The sequence below is a fragment of the Colossoma macropomum genome, unplaced genomic scaffold (genome assembly GCF_904425465.1).
Source record: "Colossoma macropomum unplaced genomic scaffold, Colossoma_macropomum, whole genome shotgun sequence".
NCBI classification, from domain to species: Eukaryota; Metazoa; Chordata; class Actinopteri; order Characiformes; family Serrasalmidae; genus Colossoma; species Colossoma macropomum.
The window spans coordinates 35,725,574-35,744,318 of NW_023494793.1; the positions used below are offsets into that span (position 1 = coordinate 35,725,574).

Genomic DNA, 18,745 nt, shown 5'->3' on the forward strand with positions numbered 1-18,745 from the left:
CACCTTAATAACTGAAGTCAAAGTGATTCAAAAAATGTTTTTTTAATGTTAAAAAATAAATTCTGTGATGTGGCAACAGAATACAGACGCTCGCGGATGTGAAAACAACAAGTTTTAATATAATCGAGCAAAAAAAGCAAAAAGGGCAGAGCTGAAGTCAGGGTCAAAAACAGGCAGTAAGGTTCAAAACACGGGTCAGTCCAAATCAGGCAACAGTACAAAAGGATCAGGCAAAAGACAAAGTCAAGAAGAACAAAATGTAGGTCAGCAAAACAGAATACAGGCAGTCAGAAAACAACCACTCAGTAGGTCATATCATTACAATACTTCACAATGAACCTAACTCAAGCCCGGGCTTATAAAGGAGACTAACTAGTCATATGATCAAGTTCACAGGTGTTCTCAGTTAGTACTGTGGGGAGTTTGAGCACTGATTGGAGCACGGGCGAGAGTCAGGAGTCATGTGATCTCACCTTGAATTGTGGGCAATGGAGTCCATGTCTGAATCCAAGTCCGAGGGAAGTTGCTCGGTCACGTGACTTCCCTGAGGATTCTGGGAAATGGAGTCCGTCTCCTTGTCAAAGTTCGCTGAATGCGTGACAAATTCTTTGGCATTCCTAATTAATTCACTGCAGTGATTTCACATTATAGTTATTAATTTGATTAGGTGAGAGTTTCATGGACAGTTTTGTAGACACATATAAAGGATATATTTAGATTAAATTGCACAGCCAATAGACATCCCCCACTCAAAGTGTGTTTTATGTGTGTGGGAGTAGTCTGTTTATAGAAAATGACATCTTTCAGTGTACAGTGGATGCTGAGCAGTTTTTGTGCCACCTTCAAGACCCTCCTTCATCCTTATTTTCCTCGTGAGGCATTTGTGCTTTCTACTCCTTCTTCATTCCTTGCATTTTTTCATGCATTTGCTTGCATAGCATGAGGTAAAGGCTTTGGAGAGGAACAGATGATGGGCATGGGATAAAATGGCAGAAGGTGTAAATGAATTATTGTTATCGGTCCAATATCAAAATTTTCACCCATAATTACAACAGACAATCAGATGCCCTATTTTAGCTTGTATATGGATTGACAGACATATTTATTTGTGCTGGACATTTCCATTCTTTTCATTCTTTTCTCATGCCCCTGCTGTAATTAGCACACACACTGTATATAAGTGAAAACAAACTGAGTGTGAAATTTCCAAACCAATCCTGCACCTGAAGATAGAACTGAAAGTGGGGGTTGATGGTGCACTTGTTAGCATTGTCCAATGGAGAACAAGCCTGTCGTTAGGCCATGGATGCAATGTAAGTTAGCATATCTGAAACATCCCTGCAAAAAATCCAAATAATAATAATGTTAATCTTTATTTATATATCACTTTTCATGCCGATGGCAGCGCAAAGTGCCTTACAGACAGGTGATAAAGTGATAACAGTAATACAATACATCATCAAATCAAGTATTGATGTAGAATCTTATAAGAAAATGACAGATCAAATTAAAAGATAAATACCACAAGACATAGAGTTTTTAAGTAAATGCTGAGTTAAAGAGATACGTTTTTAGATGCTTCTTAAAAGTGAGCACTGAGCTTGACTGTAAGAAAAGGTGGAATTGAGCTCCACAGTTTAGAAGCAGAATAACTGAATGAGGCCTCTCCGTGTTTTCTGTATTTTACAGAAAGTATTTGTAGAAGGTCAGTATCTGCAGATCTCAGATCACATGCTGGAACATAAACAGACAGACTCTCTGTGATGTAAGCAGTGCTTTAAGGTGATTTAGAGCCTTAAAAACTAGTAGCAGAACTTTGAAATCTATCCTGAATGATACAGGTAGCCAGTGCAGTTCCCTGTGGATTTTGTGGCAATCCAGTGTCAGAGTTTAACAAGATGTCCCCAGATGGGTATTCTCGTTCTCTTTACTGTCATCTTCCATTGTAAATAGATCTGGAAGCCTAAATAATGCTGCATTTGTATATAGTGTATAGATATGAACTTGTTTTGAAATACAGGAAAAAAGGAGATTATTGGTTATTCATGTTGGTATTGCCCACAACAAGGTGTTAATTTTAAGTTACTGTATTGGTCTATAAATTCCATATTGGCCCATCCTATGTGAAAATGATTTTAATGTGTTCCCCACCAGAGGCATAGCTAAACCTTTTAAAATGGGGTGGCCAGGTAAGACCCAGACATTTGGGGTGACACACTGCTAGGAAAAAAAAAAACTAAATAACACAATGTTGCTGTATTAAATTAAACATAAAAGGTGATTTCCTTTGTTTTTTCTCTGTACATGATTAAATCGGTCCACTATTTCCACATGAATAAAATAGTATATCAATGCAATCATTGCCAAACTTTAAGAAAAACATTTAACTTTAAGAAAAACATTTCATATAGACAGACCACAGAAGTTATGCATTTAGGCTGCCCTCTTTACGGTTTATACAATTATTATAGAATGGTAGCAAGACAGCACTGTGTAAGGTAACCTACAACACATGCGTGTGTTTAACTGTAAAAAGTAATCAGTTAGCATAATAAACGAATATAGCTGAATAATTTTTGATAGTTAATTCATCTTACTATCACATAGCCTCCTTGATAATGTAGCTCACAGAGCAGTACTGCTGGTGGGACCCAGCACACTCATATTTGCTGCAGATTTTCACCATAAAGCACAATTGATGCTTTATTTTAGATGGCTGACTGATGATGGTTGACTGTCTTACCTTCCATAACTGAGCAGAAATGTAGGCAATGTGTGGCCAGAGTTGGCCAATACCACCCTACAATGAACCTTCTGGCCACACATTGCCTACGTCTCTGCCCGCCACACTCTGAATATCGCAGACTGTGTATATCGTCAACTTATGTGTGAGTACGAAATGTTCAGACCAGCAGCATTGTGCTGATTTTGGGTCTTGAGAAATCAGGATGTGAGGTGTAAAGTGCTTCTACACATTTTTTCTCCCGCTGCCCTGCTGAAGCTACTGCACCTCCACTCCAGTGCATACTGCTGACACCAGTAATATTGTAATCCGTTATTCTGTACAGTCTTTCTCTCTCTCTCTTGCTTTCTCTCACTTTCCTACTGCTTTCTTTCTCTCTAGTACTTTTGGCCTTTGTTTTTGTATTCAGATCCTCTTGTCCTGCTGATTTCAGTGAGCCTAGACGGGTTGTGAGTTCTTCACTGATCCAGACTTCATGCAGGCTCTCCCATGTCTGACCGAGTACATTTTCAAAAAGTGGGTTAAAAAGATGGCGCCTCCTCTGGGGTGTTCTTCTCCTGCCTGCTGATTCATTATGCTACAGAGAGCTTCAGTTAAGACACTGCTGTGCATCCTATTAGCCGTGCCAGCCTCAAAATGAGCCGTACTGCCACGGGAGCCCACCACGGCCCACGGTCTGTCTCTGCTCTTGGCTGCGTGATCCGTTGCTCTGGTGTTATTGCTTTATGTGCTTCTTATATAAGCGCTGAACTATAAACTGTCATGAGAGACAGGGAAATAGCCCTTGGGTGAATCTATCTTGAAATGTAGGGCTAAGTCGATTAAACACGATTACTTAATTTAAAAATTAGTTGGATAAATTTGACCTTTTTTGATGATTCAGTGACAGTTAGCGGACAGTTGCTAATGCATCTTTTAACATTTCCTGCTGGCCTCTCTTCTTCAATTCGAAACAGAGCTTGATGGACACCAGTGTCTATGCATTTTATGCCACATTAGTTTTATATTTTTTGTACAACCATGAACTGTTCAAAAATATTCATTGTGATTAATTACATTATTTTGCATAGTTAATCATGATTAATTGCAGTTGTTTTATTTGCTCAAATCCAACACTAATGAGTGTTTTTTATGGATTTAAATAGCAGTACTTTTTCTTACAGCTGTATGAATTGACAAAATAAGCTTCAGTAAAATGTATTTGTTACATGCAGTGTGAACATATGTATTCCTCCATGTTTGTCCCCCATCACGCTGTTACTGAACATTGTTTCAAGTGGAACTGCAGTTGTCAGCTTTATTATTGCTTTTGTTAGTTTGTTGCTTGTTAATTTATCTGTAGTTTTCCAATAAGCATTGTCCAGCATAGTCTGCTGAATTACTGATATTACCTGCATCGGCAGTGTATTTGGCTTGTAAATGAAATATCAGACTCTGCGTATTTCAGTGATAAACAAATTTACAGCATTGCAGCAACAGGAAATAACTAGTTTTATCAAGACAGCTGTCAAAGGAACTTGCCATTTAAAGCTGTTGGAATGAAAGGACTACAGTTGCGAAGTTTGTGATAGCAACATACAGCACGAGCAGCTTGGCTTCAGCGTGGAACTATGGAAGTTTCAAAGGGTCAAACTAGGAAAATGTTTTAAAGGTGTTAACAAATGAGTGCCGTTAATCATTTATTGCATTAATAGTGTGTTGACTTTGGCACCATTTTATTATTTTTTTAGTGAATTATTCCTTGTTAAGCTTTTACAGTAAAGTAGTCCTGGTAGCATCCTAAAAGAATATAAATTTTTAGCGTGCAGTAACTTGTAATAAATTTCATTGTTTGGTCTTTTTTAAAAAAAAACTGATTACTCAATTAAATCATCAAAATAATCAGTTCATTACACACTTACTTATATCGTCAATAGTGACACCCCTAACGGAAAGTGACAGATTGTGACACAGTTATATGTTCTAGACCCTGTGTTTTCGCAGCATCAGATATGCCAGAGCAGACAGTGAGTTCTCCTGCCAGAGCTTGTGCACGCTCTCTTTCAGCTCCCACATGTCTTTGTTTCCTGCTGAAACACATGGCTTGGTCTTGCTCCCTCGCTTTCTCCGTCTTCTCCCTGCTACTCTGCCCAAATCTACCGGAGATGTATGACACATATTCTGCTGACAAGCATATTCACTACTCACTGTACATCTCTCCTTCCCTTCCTCCCTTTCTGTCTCTCTTTGTTCCTTCCTCCCTCCCTCTGTCCTAGTCTCTACACCCCCCTCCGTCACCCCCTGCGTATATGTGTAGTGAGTATGAGTGTTTGTGAAGCTTTGTGTTATGACACTTTTCTATTGTTTACTTTCAGAAAATGCAGCAGCCAGCTACGGAATGACCTCCTTAATATTTCACAGCCCGAGAGTTTCAAAGAACTGGTAGAATCCGCCGACACTCTCTATTGTATAGAGGCACAAGTGTGATGTTTCTGCCAGAATGTGTTAATACAGAATGAATATTTTAGGAATCCAAAGTACAGTTCATGCCGTTGTTAGCCGAATCACAGCAGGGAGGAAAAAGCCATTGAATCTCTCTAGTGGAGAAGAGACTGACATTTCAGGATGAAACGTCGCAACGGCTCAGCTCTATTTTATTTATTTTTGCTCGGTTTAGAAGACATTTCCCACTGTAGGCCTCCTCTTTATCAAGGTAGCATCTTGAATCCACCAATAAATTTTAGATCACTTTTTTAATTTGTGCTGCATCATTGTTCTCCGTCCACACTGGCCAGTAATTTCTGAATGACATCACAGCTGTAGAATGAATGAAACACATGATGCTTTGCATCATGAATGCCCAACATAATTTGCACTTTGTTGCCAGTGTGAAGTAGACGTTTTTTGTCTCAGGGATCGCTTGCTCTTTCACATGCCAGTTTCCATTTTCACTGGCTGCGCTGTACTCTCTGTTGGCTAATGTTTCACTTAGCAGAGAGGAAGAACAGGGGATTGTCATCATGCTCTGGCAGTAAGTGTGGGCAGTTTGCACCTTCAGGGAATCCTTTCCTCAACTGTAGTATGCAAAAGTGATAGATTAATAAAAATGGGCTTTCATCCTGCTACATCATTACACCATAGCTGACTGGATAATGAGATATTTGGTGGTAATAAAGTTAATTTTGCCTCTCACAGTTGACAGAATATGGATCCCTTTTTGCTTGTACAGTTTTTCCCAAAGGTTTTTTTTTCAGGCCAGGTAGTAGATACTTTAGAGTTACAAATGATGTCATGCAAGCATAGTAACAGGGCTTTGATTATGTATGCAAACATCCAGTAGGGGGCGTTCTTGATGGTTTTACTCTTTAAAAAAACAGCAAAGATGAAACACCACACTTGAATTTCACATCTTTTATTATCCTCTATAAGGATGAACACCACTACTTTTTTGTAAAACCACCCAAACTAAAAGTTCAGTTTGCATAAACACTTGTTTTTTCTTTTTTTGGGCAGATTCTGTGATTAAAGCCTATTGTGATTAGGTGCTAAAATTATAGGTAGGTGCTGGTTCTTCAGCACAAACTCGCTTGCTTCAATGTTCAGATCCGCACCAGCCTTGGGATCAAAATTTACTGCATCTTTACATTTGAAAAAAGATTGAGGGTTGTACCTTGATGAATCTTTACTCATTTCTAAAATTGAAGAGTGCATTACCAAACTAGAAAAGAGCCTTTCCAGAAGTTGAAAACTGTTGAACCAAACATTTTTTTTGCAATTTAAGCTAGCATCAGCATGGCTATGGTGAGTGAGTTAGCTGCCAGCCAACGCTGGAGAAGCCAACCAACATGGGACCCCCCCAAATACCAAGGGACATTTCGCTATACCGCTATAATGCTGTTATAGTAGGCCTGCGTTTATGAAAAACCAAATGTCGGTACAACTCCCACAGATTACATTCTCTGCTGACCTTTTGAGTAGTCAAAAAATATTAAACAATTAATTACTTAAATATTGACTTTAATTATAAATTAATTTAATATTGACATGTATATGGCATATTGGTGGGAGAGAATTTGTTCACAGCAGTCCTAGACCAGTGTACATGCACTTTAAGAAGTCTGCATCCTTTCGGTGGGTGCTTAGCTTGAATCCCAACGATGCCACAGCTGTCCATGATAGTGCACCTGGAGTGCTGTGCGGTTTAATTCCTCTCTCATGTCAGTCAGTCTGCAATCTTTGGCGTTTGTCAGGTCAGCACTCTCAAAATGAATTCAACTGTCCAACATCATTGTGTGAGCAGCAGTTTGAATACAGTTCACATCTTGGAGGAAGCTCTTGCTTGCTTTCGCGCTTTCTGATTAGTTGGTGCATTACGATAAAAGGAAATCAAGCAGCAGACGGGATTTAGAAAATACTACATACTAACCTAAAAAAAAAAGTGAATTCACACCTCAGCAGGCAGTTATACACACATGACACCAGCGTGGTCCCTGCTGAAGTCGTTGGGCGCTATTAAAATATTGCCAAATTTTTACAGGGTCTTTATCTGTGATTTATCTGCAAGTATGATCCTCCGGAGGTCCTGAATAAAACATGACCTTGTTCAACATCCACAAAGCGTTCCATTAATCCTCATTTTGATTGTTTGAGGCTCACTACTTATCTTTTTCCACTGGATAACACTGAGCAGACTCTGCTTGCTTTAATGGCTTCCAGTTTTATGCAGAAGCTGGGAATGACAGTGAAAACCCCAGTGATTTTTTTTTTTTTGTTTGCTTGATTTTCTTGACCCATTTTTTTCATTTGTATTTCAGTGTAATGATGATTTGATCTTAGCCAAAGTCTTTGCTCGACACACCGTAAGACGTTAAGCATTTTTAGGCATCTGAATTGGGTGACTAAGTGTTTCTCCATTGATCTCTAAGAAAACAAGCCACAGAGCACTGATATCACACCCACAGTCTTTATTCATACAGTTAGCAAGCATCTGCTTTACGCTGTAACTCCTACAGCGTTTTACTTTAAGAAATGACGTGTAAATTGTGTGAAAGATTACAACCATGGTTCATGCTTTGATTAATTAACTGGCCTTCTTTATTCCTGCGAAGCAAAATTAAATTACATGTTGTGTGAAGCTTAGAGAGATTACCCAGCCAAGGACTGAAATTCTTCTGTTTAGAGGGCCAGATGCAGAGCATGCTGCTGTGAGATATGAGCACTGTTTTGAAGGTAACTGGTTGTACTCCATTTCATGATTCAAAGGCTTAATAGGAGTGATTTTTCAGAGGCCATTATTTTCTTAGTCTCTGCAACCTTCTGGATGCTCCACATGTTTCTTCGCCCCACGGTGCCCATTTATTTAGTTGAACCTGAAAGCAGTAATGAACAGTAATGTGTATTTTGTGAAGCGTTTCAGAGGGAGAAAGAGGCAGCCAGCTGGAGAGGGGAAATCGGGTCAGCACTCTGAGAGATACAGCGTAATGCTGATGTCCCTGATAAGGTTTCCGTTGGTGGCGACACAGTGCTGCCTCGATGCTATCAGAAGAAGCGCTCAGCCCAATTTCTCATCACAAAATGATCGACCATTAGTGCAGCACTGAAGAGGAGCAGAGTCAGAGCCTGCTACCACACTATTAATGACATAAACAAGCTGGGTGCATGTAATTAAGTCAATGTAGACAAATGCAATATTGTTATATGCAGTGTCTATTTACACTTGGTCCTGGTACTTTTTTAATAGAAGTGTAGATTTGAATTATCATAAGTCTTTCTGGAAACAAACTCTTAAAATGGATAGAATGGAGTCAAATCTGATCTGGCCAATTCCACTGGGAGGAGAAGTGTGATTTTTTTCTTCACTTTTTTCTTCAGCTTTTTTGAACAGTTCTACCCCAAGTTCTCTACGTTCTTTCCTCTTTTTACAGTTTTGCACTCACTCCTTAAGCCACAATCGACAAAGCCAGAATACAAAGTACAGCAGCAAGTCAGACACCACCTAATATTTATTTCATTTCCAGTCAGAACAGCCATTAAGGAAAAGTTATTCATGTTTACTTTCAGTGCAGGGAAAAAAAAACAGAAAATAAATATGTCAAATATTAAATATTTCTGTATTTACTTTGTGCACACTTTGTCTTTGCTACAGCTTCCATTTTCAGGAGACTTGCTTTCAGTTTTTCAAAGAAATCAAAGGTATATTTTTCCATACGTTCAGTCTTAGAAGTTGGTTGCATCTTATGATCCAAGTAATGTCCAACGCATTCAGTCATGTTAAGGTCTGGGCTCTGGGGTGACCAGTGGCTATTCTCTTGTTCTGAGGACACCAGCAAAGATTAACCTTTTTTGATTTGCAAATTTTCTTCTTTTTTGTCTGTTTTCTTTTCTTAGTAACAGCTTCTTGACATCTACACATCTTGTTAAATCCATAGCGTTGAGTTGTCTTCTCACAGTGGAAGGGTGGACAGAAGCACCTGTGGATTTTTTCCGATCTAAAGCAAGAGTGGAGCTTGATTATTTTGTCTTCCCTCTTAAAGATGAAAGATTTAAGAACTGTTTATCTGATGGGGACAGTTTTGGTGGTCTACCAGGTCTTGCACAGTTGTTAGGAGTCACATTCTCGCTTATTTTACTTTGGCTTTCCTCTTACTCATGCAAGCTTACATTTAATCTTCTGAAAAAAAAGAATAACTTGTACTTAATTGCCATTTCGACTCCAAATTAAATGAATGAAAGTTGGTGTGTAATTTTGCGCAGTACTGTAAATCTCAGATATTTTGCTCTGCCCCTGCACTGAATTCCATAGCAAGACTACAGCGTGGATGAAGACAGTTGGGATTAAGCTCATTCAGACCAGCTTTAGTTTTGATCCTTGAGTTGAGTCTCTGTACGTGCAGAAGCTTTTGTTGATTGTATGTTCTATGCAATTGGAGCTTGTTGATCTTTCTCCTTCTTTTGTGTCTGGTTTCATAGCACTGTGTTTTCCTTTCAATGTACTTATCCTCAGTCCTACAGGGTCAAGCAGTGACCGCCTCAACCAGAAAACCACTGACGCAAGGAGACGTTATTTCAGCCTGCAAAATTGTACATGGGGAGAAAAAAAAAACAGAAAAACAAGAACCTAATTAAATCTCTCTCTCCTGATTTGCATATAATTGAGCTCAAGGCAGAAAATGGATTTGCCAAGACAGCTCAGAGCAAGGAATGCATGTGCTGAGCATTTTTAATTCATGTGGAGCCTCAGAAAATGAGTGAAATCAATATTGGTCCAGAGGTGGCTGTGATGTGTTGGGAGGTTTAGGCGGGTGGGGCCAGGCTTGTTATGGAGGATGATTCATTCCGGAAAGCTACTGTCACACAGATGCCAGGTGTTCAAAGACCCCATACCAAGACCTGGGAGCTCACAGGCACAGCACAGTCACCTCCGGAGTGCATGAATGTGTATACGTGTGTGTTTGGAATAAAGAGGAGTGTGTTGAGTGCTGGAGGGCGAGTGACTGCGTATGCATTCATGGAGGGTGGTGTGTGTATGTAAGCTCATGTCTTGTGCTTGTCGTATGTGTTTGTGTAGGCGATATGGCACCTGTGAATGTTGATACACTGCGCTGAACGTGGGTTTCTAAACCTGACCTGTCTTATCTGCAGCAAGATTTTATTTTGGCAACCTTAGGACAAATTCTCATAATAAAAAAAGTAATGCATTGAATTTAATTGGTTCAAATGTCTATCTAATTTCCACACCAATAAAACATTTGACATTAACACCATTTTTTCTTTTGCCAATAACATTGTTGCAGACTTCAGCCAAGGAAATTCAATGCATCAGCTTTTTTCAGTAAAGTCAACACATTAAAGTCTGGGGCACTTCAGCCAAAATGAAACTTTTAAACAGTTGCTACATCTGTTGTAAACATGCTCACTTGCATCCTACAGCGGTGCACAGTAGTCTTCAGAGTGAGATTTTCTGGTTCACACACTCAGAAAACCCCCTTCTGATGCCTTTTGAAGGTGACAGGAACTTTTGAAGAGCTACGAGTGCTTTGGGGTGGACTTTTGGGGGCAGGCTTTTTTCTGTTAGCTGGTGAATGCAGACAGAAGTAAGACGGCTAAAAGTTCAGCTAGGGCGGCCAAATATCTTATTGCAGCTATCTAGATACCTTACCTCAGTTTGGCTGAGGTAACGCAAACAAAGATAGAATTGTGTTTGTCAGCTGAGGAAAGAGTTACACTAATGTTAGCTTGGTTGAATTTATTACACTCTAGGTCAGTGGTTGAGCTAGTAGACATGATTAGTTGACACAGCAGGAATTCCCAATGGTTGATCATGTCTTTGCTGGTATTGTAATGAGAGAACATTGATGAGCGAAAGCCTGATATAAACTTGAATTCTGTCAAACCGATGAGGCTGAAGGAAATGATTCTGTGCTACAGAATACTGCATAACACAAGAAATAACATATTAAACTGTAGGTTTAGATGCTCCTTTAAGGCATCCCTAGAAAGTGGTAGAATATACAAATGCATACAGAAGTGGCGTAGCCAGACTGCCCCGATTGAGCTAAACGACCTCTGCAGCAGCTCTTATGTCTAGCTGAGCTGGACCAGCGAAAAGGGGCAGCTGGTGGAAGTCAGTGACAAACTGATTACAGATTGATATCCAGTGTGGTCCAAACAACACAAATGAAGCCTCCTTAGTGGACCTTAAAATGAGAATGAATGCAGCAGCCATTTCAAGTGCTGTTCCAAACTGAAGTGCTGAAAAGCAATTAGCTTCAAAGGGCCCTAAACAGACATCAAGGTTCTTTGTGTTGTTATTACTGGGTAGGATAAACATTGTTATTAAAACAGGCTGGTTTTCAACTTTCATCCCCCATGTAAACATTAATTCCGTTAAACTCTGATATACACTAGTGTTCAGAAATTTGGAATTGCTTGCAGGAACATTTTTCATCAATTTAAATACAATGATAACCTGTACAATGGGGATTTGTATATGACAACAACTTACATTTTTATTTCATATTTCAAGAATAAATGAAGTGAATGTAATGTTTGTTATACTGTCTGCCTTGAAATTTGATCTCCACCTTTGAAAGACAATGAATTCTAGATTAATTGTATTAATTCTTGATGAATTTTATTATAGCTTTATTTTCAATGCTATACTGCTTTCTCAGTCATTTTAGAATAATCTGCAGCTCATCGTTCATCATCGTGGACACATATAACATTTTGCAGTTTTTGTTTACAGCTTCCTAGTGTTGTACTAATTACTTGAAACTGTGAAGATATACAGGACTCACATATTTTTATACATTTATCTGCAGCTGAATTAATTTTATATTACAAAAAGAGTCATTAATTAATACAGTCATTAATGGAACTGCTAAAACTGCTGTTTGAAAAAAAATTCTAAAATCTGATTGGCTGAGCCATGTTGGAATTTTTTGTAAATACTCATATACTTGAATTCTGTATTAAAGGATCTAAAAAAAGAGATGAAAACATCATTAACCGCTATATTGCTTGGCAAACACAGCTTACTGTTAACAAATCACGTAACTTTATGGAACAACTTTATTGTGATTATTATAATTATTCATAACTCACCTTGTGCCTGTTTCAAACAGTGTCAGAATCACTGTAATGTTTGCTCTTTTTGGTATATACAGATGGTCCATTTTTATGCTAATTCTAAAATATCAGCTCAAAACTGAACACATCTGGTTACAGCTGCTGAGCGGCAGAAATCTTTGGTAGCTTTGGACGCGTATGCATGTGTGTGGTTTATGGATTACTGGGCTAGAGAAGAAAAAGGCTCAACAACTGACTGTTATGGCCAGCTTGTCTATTTGGAGAAGACGATGTAACCAGTAGCCTGTTTTTAATGTGCGTCTGCTAATAAGCGTGTGTGCCATGTGGGCAGAGTCTTAAGTCCTGTAATGACACTAAACAACATTTGAGTCTTGTTATGATTATTGTATCTTACTTGTTAATCCAAATGAAGCATTTCTGTGCGTATACTAAGCTCATGTCTACTCCCACTCCTCCTCCTCTTCCTCCTCCATGAGCAGCAGAGCCCCTCCTGCTACACAGATGGAGAAGCCTGATTAAAAATTAATGGCAAAGCCTTGTTGCATGGGGAGAAACGGAGAGTAGCCCTGACTACGCCAGACTGCTTCACTACCACGATGCAAAAAGATAGACTCGGCTCTCTTTCTGAAACATTTTTATTCTATTAACTGCCAGACCAGATACCACAGACCAAAATTCGTTTCATAGCAGTCTGGGTAGTCCTTGGTCCTTCACATGTAATTAAGTCTGTCATATTGTTTATGTCTGTATGCATGTACAAAACAGTCATTTTAGTCATTTTAATCAGCCATTTTAGGTCATAATGTACTCCCCTTCATTCATGCACTTTATTTATGTGGAAAGCCTTAATGATAAATCCTTGAATGTCATGATTCATGCAATAATCATAGCAGGCGATTGCCGCCTTTCAGTCTACTTCTGAGTGTTTTGAAGTTAAAATGCAATATTAAAGTGGCTTTTACAGATAAGTTAATTAAGTACTGTAAAGGTAGTTATTGCTACTACACCTGACACTCAGCTTTAATTCAGAAAAATGGTTCAGATTTTGATATATCTCCTCCAAGAAATTGCTTCGCTTCATGAAGTGAGAGATTCTCTGGAGATTTAATTAAACCCTTAAATTATGTAAATTCTGAGGAAACTGACTATTTAAACATAAGCAGCACGCTTAATTTTTTTCTTTTTTGATGCCTTTGAATTTTAAATGATTTGCCTAGAGATGTGTATTCTTCCAACTCAATAGCCAAGAGCCATCCTCCAAAATTTCACTTGCACTTGGCTGAGAGTGCTCTAATTGGCTAAGCACAGCCGTAGCAGAAGTCTTTAAAATCGGTGCGTATAGTATAATTTTATTCCATAAAGTTACATCATTAGATGAGAGAGGCCTTACATTAGGGCTGCAGAGACATGTTAGTGATTCTAGATTAGAAGAGAAATTCTGACAGTGGCATATATTTATCGCTTCAGGTTCAGGATAATTTTATATCTTAAAAATATGAGGACTGCCACTAATCCAGTGCTTTCATGTGCAGTGTCAATATTATTTGCAGTTCTAGTTGAAGCTCATTTTTGTTACAACTGTTTCATTACAAAACACATTATAGACCACTTTCAAGAATTTTCAAGAAGTGGGCTTTACACATACAAAAAATATTAATGGTGTGTTACAATTAATACCACCTATTAGAGAAACAAAAACATGTTTTGAATTATACATCAGCTGTGATTTTTTTTCAGAAACCTGTTATATGGGTCATTCTACAGAAACGTTTCTATCTATCCATAGGTGTCACGTGTTACCAATCCTCATTGGTGTTACGCATAAGAAAGGTAACCCCAGTGACAGTAACAGCAGAGACATTTTTGATGAAAAATGCATTTTGCAAAATGGCTGCTAGAGAGCATCAAACCACATGTTGTCAATCATGGAATATCCACCAAAATATGTAATTTCATCCATTTGTGTTCAATTACCTCAGAATAAAGTAGGTCACACCAGTGACTTCAGCTAAAAGCTTCGTATGAAATCATGAGCTAAATGAGAAAATTTCTGATAACTGAAAAGACACAGTGGACTTACCATGTGCTTTTCTTCATAGATCTTCAGAAAATTGGTAAAAGGAAGTCAAGTGATGTCATCAGTGTGATTTTTATTTCAAAATAAGAGATTTTATATTACACAGTAACACCAGTGACACGACTCCTGGGGACCACAACTTTCATTATATATTGTACAATATTTATTTGACATTTGTTTTCTTTATGTCATTTAATTTATATATTCCATAGTCACGTATAGATTATTGTAGTTAAAATTGCAGAAAAACATTTGTTTCCCTCAAAATATGGCCTCACCCTTTACACATGACTGTGGGGACGGTGCTTGGAATTCTAGATAATTGAATTAAAAACCAATATTGCTAAATTGATGGCCCAGGAAGGTGTAATTGTTAAAATAACTTATTGTTTTATTTTAAAATATAAATAAATTGTAACCCTAACATGTTTTTTTTAAGTGCAATATATCCGTAAACGCTAGGGACACAAAAATGGACAGTTCTGTAGAATGACCCATATCCAAAATGGATATACAGCGTTTTGGACTGAAACTCATATATAACTGTGATTTATAGAGAAATTTATAAAGAAAACAACAAAACAAGTGTAGCTCCATCATTTGTAATTTCTTAGGATGCAGAGTCTTTGACCTGATAATAATATCTTTTTATAATATCTTTGTTTTATATAGAATCAGTTTTAACATTTTAAGGTGTCCCTCATGCTTTTGAGCTGTTATTAGCCACATTTAGAACTGTATACTGCTTGTATAGACTTTTACACACTATTAGGTTTTAGCTTCACCTTCTAGTAACTCGTGATAGTTAATTTCCAAAATTTTGTAGTTTTTAAGCATTCCTTTAAAGTATGCCTGACGTCTTCCATTATTGGGGAAGCGGTTCGACTAAGGCTACTTTTTACATTTCGTCAAGTTTAAATGAGCCAGCAGTTTTAATGACCTCGAGTTGCCTACATTATCTAATATCATTAGACTACTACGCTTCAGAGACCAAGCTTTCAGCTTCCATTTAGGTGAGCAAGCCTTGTTGAGCATTCATTAGATGAAGGGGTCCTGAGACTACCCTTTGTCATTGTCATTAAGCTATCCAATTATGACGAATTTCATAATTAGCTTAAAGTAGGATTATTTTTAATGTAACTTTTTTCTGGGGTGCCTTGTCTATAATTTAGTTCCATTCGGTGAGGAGCAGCCAGCAACGTAGCTTCATTTCGGATAAGCTTTTCCTGCTGTTATTCTGGATAAAAGAAATAATAATCTTCTTTTACAGAAATAAGTTATTTTTACCAGAAACACAGCGTTCATATTGTGAATGCACACAAGGCCCAACTCTTAAGGTCATCTCTCTCTGTAAAGAAAAAAAAATAGAAACTCTGTTTTATTAAATAATGCCAGGAATTCAGAGGAGTTCTTTGGTTCATAAACACTACAAATCTGAGAATATTAAAGGCCAAAAGGTTTGTGTTTGATTTTGCTGGGTGCTTTGTAGGCTCAGGAAAATGATAGGAGAAAGCAGCCTGTCAGGGAAAGCAATCAATGCCCAAAACAGCAGATATCAAACTGGCTTTGTGTCAACAACACTGGCTGTGTGGAGAGGACACTGACTGAAAGACGTGACTTCTTATTAACTTCCCGTAAAGCTCAAACTTCTGCCAAAGGCGGAGTGTGGTTGAAACGTATATTTAAAGGCTAGTTTCAGTATATTTAAACTACATCCCTATACTGTGGTGTCTGCAGCATGTTGTCTGTCTTTCATCGCAGGCACTAATTTCTATGTCTGAATCTGTAATAAATAATTTACTGCAGCAGTGAGACTTCAAGTTAATGGGGCAAGTTTCCACATGCAAAGTCTTAAAGTTCAGAAATACCCATTTGAAACTGCAACGCTCCCAGTATAGCAGTGAAATGTCTTAAGACTATAAATATGGTATAATTGCTCTCCAGGGTTGTTTCATGATATTACATTTTTCTTTGAGCTAAAGAAATCCTGCAAGTCATTCTCTTTGACACTGCATTATAAACCATGACAAAATGTTTTGAAAATTTTAGCCACCAGGTATTAACAAACAATGCTGAACCACCGATATATAGGTATGTTGATATGGACAGTTCAGTTAGGGAGTGAACTATTCCTCTATGTTTTCATTACATCTTCATAGTCCAGATCATGGCAGTGGTTCTGAATATATCGTTGTATGGTAATATCATAAACAGACCGTGTTTGATGTTCAGTTGGCATAGCAACAGCAATGATTTAACCGATTGTCTTCTATAAACTGCAGATGCGGTAAACACAACAAATCAAATTTTACAGTCTTAAAGAGATTTGTAAAAAAAAATCTCATACACATCAGTTCTCCCTATAAAATCAAAACAGCATGCCGGCTGGTGATTCTGATGTATTACCCCTCTAAACCCTGGACTGGCGCTGTGCTCCATTTGCGGGTGCCTGGGTCGAAACAGCAGTGACCTTCCAGTGTGAATGACCCATCCATTTGCTCCATACAGAGGCCATTAGGGTGGCGTTTATGCTTGGCAGTTTCCACCAACATGCTCAGCAGCTGGTTGGGCTTGCCATACTCATCTTCTTACTGATAAGAAACATTATTACCATCTTTCTTATTACAATGACAGGCTGTGAGCAAAACGGATCCCAATCCCTCATTAGTATTGTGTTATATAGGGGTGAATGAATGAACTTAGACACTTTTACGCGTTATCATCATGTGTCAGTGGGTTTAGTTTTTAGTGGCTCAGGAGCTGTCATTAACTTTAGCTAACATTCCTCTGTCCTCTGAGACTCGCACTTTGGTGCACATTCAGCTGACAGTAATCTACAGTGTTCACTTAAAATTGCAAGTGCATTGTGGAAATCAATGTAAAAAATCACTCTGAAATTTGCTCTTAAAATTCGGACACTAATGACATTTTTCCAGAAGTACCAAAACATTTGGCACCAGAAAAGTGGAGCTGTGCTTTTTACATTGGCCACTGGTTCCGTACCAAAGATTCCAGTTTTACGGCTTTTGGCGCCTGCTTAAGATTGGTACCTAAAGTGTCTTACAGTACCCAAGGCTGTTGTGAAGCTGCAGCCAATGACAATGTAGCAAATTATTTACTCCTCCAGGTGAAGATAAATCACTATTACATGATCAGTAAGTGCACCAGAATGTAAACTAGAATGACATATTGATGTGTCAATTGCTATTTTCAGAATTTCTACTAAGGCCACATAAGATAGGTAAGAAGCTAATGCTAACGCTATTCATGCTAGCCTCAACAAAACCATACAATTCTATGTAATTGTAGACGTCTGTGTGAGCACATAAGTGCAGAAAGATGGACTATAATATTTCATGTCAGCCAGTAAGTTCACTAGCAAGCAAGGTAGCTAATTTACCAAACTAGATATATTGAGTGTATTTTCACTCAGCTGGAGTCTCATATTTTTGAGGTCATTTTCCAGTGCTGGTTGTTTTGGAATTTACATTAATCTGAAATCGATCTGGCGCCTCCACTGGTGTGAATCACCGATCTGAAAATGTGCTTGGGATGCTGTGGGAAAAAAATAGTAAAAAATGAGAGAGTGATTCAGAAAGTTCTTTAGCCCCAAAGACACTCTTCTTATTAATTATACGATTAATGCTAATAATGACTCAGCTCTTCCTGGCATCTCTGTAGCATCTGCTCAGCACAATATGTTGTTTTTGAAATGAGAAGCTCTCTGGTTGGCAAACCTGGCCCCCTGCAGATGGAGCACACTTACCTGACACCTTCCCCTGCGCTCCGGCTGACTTTATGCTACTGTATACAACCACTTCACAGCAACAGCAAATCTCGATTATGCCCAGCAAAACTCGGCCATATCGATTTTCTGTCCTGTTGTTGTAACACACATACACTCTCAGACCACTGCATGGTCTTCAAAGGGAATTCATATGTAGGCAAGTACATTAGTTTCCTGTCAGATGCCCTACCTGCTCTCTGTGAAGCCAGGGTCAGGCATATTAAGTGTGAAAACTTACTGGAATTGGAGTCTGCTATAGAAATATTGATCCCAGGAAGGTGGCCTGAGTTCTTTGGAGTGCCGTTTTGTTCACTGTTAAACAGGAATCGCCCTCGTTTTAATTGAAACCATCACTAGCAGCTGTGAACAGGATGAATCAGGTCAACTAGTCTCCTCTTATATTTACAAAGATGAATGTGGCGCCCATTACAAGTTTAGAATCTGCTTTTTTCAATGAGCTATAAGTGAAAAATAATTAATATCAGATGACTTGCATGCTGTTGTGATTACCGGTGATAACCATGACACATCTGATCCAACTAATCAAGGCCATCTAAAGATATTGATT

The 18,745-nt window shown here is 38.4% G+C and overlaps 1 protein-coding gene across 1 annotated transcript in view; it reads left to right on the forward strand.

The window, feature by feature from the left end:
• The window catches only part of LOC118813827 (fibrinogen C domain containing 1), a 93,216-nt gene that overhangs the window by 65,159 nt on the left and 9,312 nt on the right, over window positions 1–18,745 (forward strand). The gene's annotated exons all lie outside the window — the stretch shown is intronic.